Source organism: Sycon ciliatum, chromosome 3 (genome assembly GCF_964019385.1).
Source record: "Sycon ciliatum chromosome 3, ocSycCili1.1, whole genome shotgun sequence".
Lineage (NCBI taxonomy): Eukaryota > Metazoa > Porifera > Calcarea > Leucosolenida > Sycettidae > Sycon > Sycon ciliatum.
The window spans coordinates 43701874-43708672 of NC_088645.1; positions in this window are offsets into that span (position 1 = coordinate 43701874).

Below are 6799 nucleotides of genomic sequence, written 5' to 3' on the forward strand. Positions count from 1 at the left end.
TACACAAACACTGGTTTTCGCTATCTCTTACGAATGCTGTTACAGAAATTTACTTCATCATATGTCTCTGCTGTTTATAGGCCAAAGCTACTACAGTTGCAAGCTCATCTGAATCCGCCTCGGGTGGAACACCAAGGCCGATTTCAAAGACCAAGCCAACCGAAAAGGTATTGTCTTGTTTCATGTTGAGTCTCTCCATGTTCCTTTTGATTCTGTCTCCCCACTCCCTGGGAGACCCATGAGACTAGTTTTTTTCTGTTTACAAGTATCCGGACAAGATAAGTAGAAGTAAAATTGTGTGTGTGTGTGTGTCGCATTAAAGCGCAGCGTTTATGCTCATTAACAGCTAGCATTATTGCAGCTCACCGCCGCGGGTACGTGCTGCCCCATGTCCTCGAATGCACATGGTGCCGCACAACTGCCCCTGCTGCCCCATGCCCTTGCATGCGCATGGTGCCGCACAACTGTCTCCGCCGCCCTTTGTCCTCGCAGGCGCGTGGGGCCGCACACCTACCTCTGCCGCCCCATGTCCTTGCGGGCGCATGGTGCCGCACAACTGTCTCTGCTGCCCTGTGTCCTCACGCAGGCATGGCGCCGCACAACTGTCAGTGTTGCCACTCACATTTACCCCAGCGCACACAACGTGCCCATGACGTCAGGAACCATACTGATGTCCGGTTACCATGACGCAAAAATGGCGACCCATTTTTCTTGCTCCCTTGCTGACAATCTCTTCTCAAGAATTGTTCATGGTGGTGACTGGTTGTCAGTTTATTTGTTTCTCGTTCCCACCCTCCCACTCCCATATTTATCCTCACATGCTTACTTTTATAAAGTAAACCCCAATAAACGGTGCCCGGCGGCTCTCCATTTCTCCATTGAATGCATCAGTGGGCTCTTGGCTCTTGCCAACCCTGCTATTACTTGCCCCCCCCCCCCCCCCCCGGGCAAATGCAATTCAATTTCGCCCGCCGCGCACCATCCACCCAAGCAATGTGTGTTCTTGATATTGTGTGTGTGTGTGTGTGTGTGTTTGTGTGTGTGTGTGTGTGTGTGTGTGTGTGTGTGTGTCTGTGTGTGTATGTGTGTGTGTGTGTGTGTGTGTGTGTGTGTTTTTGTAGTTGTAGAGGTCGGTTGCATTTTTCTGGCCTCTAACCAAAATAGAAGGATAACTGTGTTTGCAGCCACGGCCGTCTGGTGTAGACTAGGCCATATTAGCTGCAGCATGTTCCAGTGGATTTGTGTTATGCTGGGACTAGGTACACAAACACTGGTTTTCGCTATCTCTTACGATTGCTGGTACAGAAATTTACTTCATCATTATGTCTCTGCTGTTTATAGGTCAAAGCTACTTCAGTTGCAAGCTCATCTGAATCCGCCTCGGGTGGGACACCAAGTCAGAATTCAAAGAAGAAGTCAAAGAAAAAGGTATTGTCTTGCTTAGTTTTAGGTATCAATGTTCCTATTGATTCTCGTTCTCTTCTCCCACAGAGACCCATGTGACCACCAGTGTTGGCAGTTATCACGTATACATACAAGTATCAGTTTAAGGATGGCAATAAACAGAATCAGCTGAAACATCATGTCACGAAAGTTTATTGAGTAGAAGTAGAAGTAAAATTGAGTGTGTGTGCATGTTTGTGTGTGTGTGTGTGTGTGTGTGTTTGTGTGTGTGTATGTGTGTGTATGTGTGTGTGTCCCTTTTCCTCATCCTCTTACTGAGGTGTTATGAGCTCATAGGTGGTATCATTTTCAAGTCCACCCAGAGTTTTGGGGATTTCAGGGGGTGTCGGCCGTTGGACGGTTCAATAGCCAATTGAGTCATCTTTCCAAGATTCCTTTTGAGTCTCTCTCCCCTCTGCCGGAGAGATGCACATGACCAGTTTTGGCAGTGAGGAACAAGTACAAAAATGTTCAAGTGTGTGTATGTGTGTGTGTATATATAATATACAGTAAAGTCGCGGATAAAAGCCGGGTTTGCATACAAGCACATCGCGGTTATAGGCCATTCACACGACGTGCAAACATTTGCACGCGTGTGATCAAGATAACACTGGCAAACAGTGATCCAGTTCACACGGTGCTGGGCAAACTTTGCAACCGTCAATGTATCCATAGTGACCCCCTGAAAATGCCGGGAAATGTTAAATTTTGAATTTTCCTTTGTTCAAGCACTGCATTTGCAGTACGCACTTTCAACAACTGACACTTTTCATGGCGTGCAAAGATAATCGTGAGCAAAGGGGCCTCGGCCAAGATAAAAAAAATCAGTCGCACGCGTGTGTCCAAGTTTATCGTATCCGAGTAAATATCCTTGGAAACGGTACGATAAAAGGAAGTTTGCCCGTTGTGAATGGCCTATAAGAAGCCTGAATCAAATGGGTCAAATGCATATTAGCCTGTCGCAGGTAGAAGCCTGGCTTATAATGCAAGCGCGGATCGGGTAGGTCAAGAGTGCATGCGCTATGTAGGGTGCATAGTAAAACTGCCGCCATACCGGTAGTCAGTGGTAGATCTACACGTGTCGCGTGTAGAAGCGTGCATACAAGCCTGGCAAAAATATCAGTGGTGCCAAGAGTACATAAACCAGAGTGTGCAACTGTGCATATCAGATCTGAAACAGCGCAGTTCGTGCACTACGTCAACCTGATGAGGTCAGCCAAGCCGCGACTTGCGTACAGCTCAAATTTTCATGTTTCATAGCCCGGAAATCAGCCAAGTTTGCTTGATTTTAGACGTCCAGTATCAGTATTTCGGTGTTTTGTGTGACTGTGTACACTGCGTACATCCACCGACAAGTAAAGTCACCAGGCTATCCGTATCAGTTATTAAAAAACCGAAATCAGGACAAACTCAGTGACCTGCACCACTGCGACTGGTTACGCAACTTTTCACCGTACCTGTGGCTTACCATGCTGTCAGAAATGACGTAGTGCACGAATTATGCTCCCACAGGAACCATCCCGAGTTGCACACTCTGGTTTATGTACTCTTGGTGGTGCATATAAGCATGGTTTCCATACAAGCCTGGTTTGCATTAAAGCATGATGCAGAAAGCGGCTTATATGCTTATAAGCCCGGCTTAAATCCTCGACTTTACGGTATGTGTGTGTGTGTGTGTGTGTGTGTGTGTGTGTCTGTGTGTGTGTGTGTGTGTGTGTGTGTGTGTGTGTATGTCTGTCTGTCTGTGCTTTTGTTTGTAGTTGTAGTTGTAAAGGACCGTGGCCCCCTTTCTGGTCTCTAACCAAAATGGAAGGATAACTGTGTTTGCAGCCATGGCCGTCTGGTGTAGACTAGGCCATATTTGCTGCAGCATGTTCCAGTGGATTTGTGTTATGCTGGGACTAGGTACACAAACACTGGTTTTCGCTATCTCTTACGAATGCTGGTACAGAAATTTACTTGATCATATGTCTCTGCTGTTTATAGGACAAAGCTACTACAGTTGCAAGCTCATCTGAATCCGCCTCAGATGGGACACCAAGTCAGAATTCAAAGACCAAGCCAACCGAAAAGGTATTGTCTTGTTTCATGTTGAGTCTCTCCATGTTCCTTTTGATTCTGTCTCCCCACTCCCTGGGTAGGCACTTCAGTCACGTGACATGACCTGTCAAAAAGTGCTAACGCTGAATCTCGTACATGCGTGGCACCATGGAAAGGCGCATGCATAGATCGATCTGTAGCTGCACGGCCGCTGCGCAGGGCCTCCTCGTATGGCGCAGCGTTTAGCTGAGGCCCTCAGCTTTCGTTGGAGCCCACATTCGTCATGATGCGGCAATTTTTTGAACTCACGTACAGTTCGAGCAAAATCGGCAAGGATTTTTCGGGCATTTCACTTGATCGCACGCATTTGCCATATAGCTCATCGTCTTCAACGTCGTATTTCCTTTCGGAATCAGTTGTCCTCGTTCGTCCGACACTTTGCGCATTGCTGCACAAGAAGAAATAATGCGAGATGTTATTGAAAGCGAGCCGCGGCAGGCGTCCTCCCGGCAGTAGTCCTTGTTCGTCGGAGCCCATGCGCATGGCTGCGCAAGAAAAAATATTGCCAGGTTTTATTGGAGTCGCATCGGAGCAGTCGTCCTCTCCTGCAGGCGACGAGTAGGACAGTATTATTATTATACTTCGGCGACTGGACCAAGAGAGCTGACATCGAAACGGCCTGCTTGGAACAAATCGTCAGCTGATCAGCAGGTGGCTTCCAGCGACCAAGAAAAGCATTGACGGTGATATTATTTTACCAGAATCCAGCACACACTCTATGCACAAAATCTCTCATGCTGGAGTTGCTGAAGTTTCAGCAGTCCCAAAAATTTGCAGACGATGTTCTACATGTAATAGTTTGTCATTTCTTTCCGTCAAATACCCGGTAAAATTCTAGTTTGCTCAGTCTTCGGCTCATTGTTCTTCCGTACTCGTCACCACGTCAATACTGTACATGTAGCAACAATGTGTTCTGGCACTGAATTATTGTAGTTGCTTTATCTTACCTCAAAGTCTCATCTTATGCTTTTCCAAAGGCTTCTCTGCACTGTTTTCATGCTGTTGCGATGGAGTTGCTATGTTGTTGCTATGGAGTTGCAATGGTGACCACACCCGATATCTTCGTCTGAGCTGCCGGACGGATGAAAAATGCGAAGTTTTTCCAAACCATGCTGTTTCTGCATTCATCTGGTTATTTTGACCTGCTTCCAGCGAGCCTGGTATTTTGCCACTATAGACACTGAAGCAAGTCCTGCCAATTTCTGATATGCTGCTGGTGCCGTCGAAATACTGAAATTGCCGTTATTCAATTCTCTGACTTTGGATGGCTGTATCTCTGTGCCAAGTCTTTCTTTTTCCTTCAAATTTTCTGTGGAGTCTTCCTAAACCTATCTGAATCGGATACAAGAAAGAAATACGAGTATTTCTGGTTTTGAAAAAACCGCCTGAATTGCCTACCCTGGGAGACCCATGTGACCAGTTTTGGCAGTTTACAAGTATACATACAACATCAGTAGAAGTAAAATTGTGTTTGTGTGTGTGTGTGTGTGTGTGTGTGTGTGTGTGTGTGTGTGTGTGTATGTGTGTGTGTGTGTGTGTGTGTGTGTGTGTGTGTGTGTGTGTATGTTTGAAATCTATTATTCTCACGATGGCCTGTGGCCAATAAGAGAAAAGGAATTGCAGGCACGGGGATTGGCCGTTGGGGAGGTGAGGTTGGATGTGCTTGGAGACCCGGTCAGGAACTATCCTCTCTTCCACTTTTGACGTCACGCTGAGCAGCGATATCGGTCCATAGTTGGAGGGCTCGGTTTTGCTCCCCTTCTTGTGGATGGGGGTGACTGTTGCGTCCCTCCACTCTTGCGGGATAGTGCAACGTTCGAAGGAGATGTTAAAAAGGGTTGCTAGGGACGGCGCAAGTGAACTGGCTGCCTCTTTCAGTAGGCGGGCTGGTACATCTGTGTTTGTTTGTATTTGTAGATGTCGGTTGCACGTTTCTGGTCTCTAACCAAAATAGAAGGATAACTGTGCTTGCAGCAATGGCCGTCTGGTGTAGACTAGGCCATATTTGCTGCAGCATGTTCCAGTGGATTTGTGTTATGCTGGGACTAGGTACACAAACACTGGTTTTCGCCATCTCCTACGAATGCTGGTACAGAAATTTACTTCATCATATGTCTCTGCTGTTTATAGGCCAAAGCTACTACAGTTGCAAGCTCATCTGAATCCGCCTTGGATGGGACACCAAGGCCGATTTCAAAGACGAAGTCAAAGAAAAAGGTATTGTCTTGCTTAGTTTTAGGTGTCCATGTTCCTATAGATTCTAGCTCTCTTCTCCCACAGAGACCCATGTGACCACCAGTGTTGGCAGTTACCACGAATACATACAAGTATCAGTTTAAGGATGGCAATAAACAGAATCAGCTGAAACATCATGTCACGAAGGTTATATTGAGTAGAAGTAGAAGTAAAATTGTGTGTGTGTGCGCGTGTTTGTGTGTGTGTGTGTGTGTGTATGTGTGTGTGTGTGTGTGTGTGTGTGTGTGTGTGTGTGTGTGTGTGTGTGTGTGTGTGTGTGCGTGTGTGTGTGTGTGTATGTGTGTGTGTCCCTTTTCCTCATCCTCTTACTGAGGTGTTGTGAGCCCATAGGTGGGATCATTTTCAAGTCCACCCAGAGTTTTGGGGATTTCAGGGGGTGTCGGCCGTTGGACGGTTCAATAGCCAATTGAGTCATCTTTCCAAGATTCCTTTTGAGTCTCTCTCCCCTCTGCCGGAGAGATGCACATGACCAGTTTTGGCAGTGAGGAACAAGTACAAAAATGTTCAAGTGTGTGTATGTGTGTGTGTATATATAACATACCGTAAAGTCGCGGATAAAAGCCGGGTTTGCATACAAGCACATCGCGGTTAGAAGCCTGAAAATTAGGGGTGAAAGGATTATGTGGTTTAGTCGATTAATTAGTCGAAAAAATCTAGTCGATTACGATTTTTCTATTCGCTACAGCATTTTCGTACGACATACTATACGGTACGACGAAATATCCGGCAGGTGCAGTGTGTCTACATGACTTTACTGCGTGCAGCACATGTACCAGAGTACGAGTCGATGCGCGCGAGCACGGAGGTGTCAATCAACGCGTGTAGCACGCACAGCGAGTTGCTCATGCTCTGGATACACACTACACGCGTACCCGGTAGATCTACCTGATGCACTCTAGATCTGTTGTGTGACATGCGGCTCTCTTCTCTGCACCGCGCACTGATTCGTACCCGCGAACCTTCGTTCAGGTTGCTTCACGGAACTCACTGTTCTGGACAA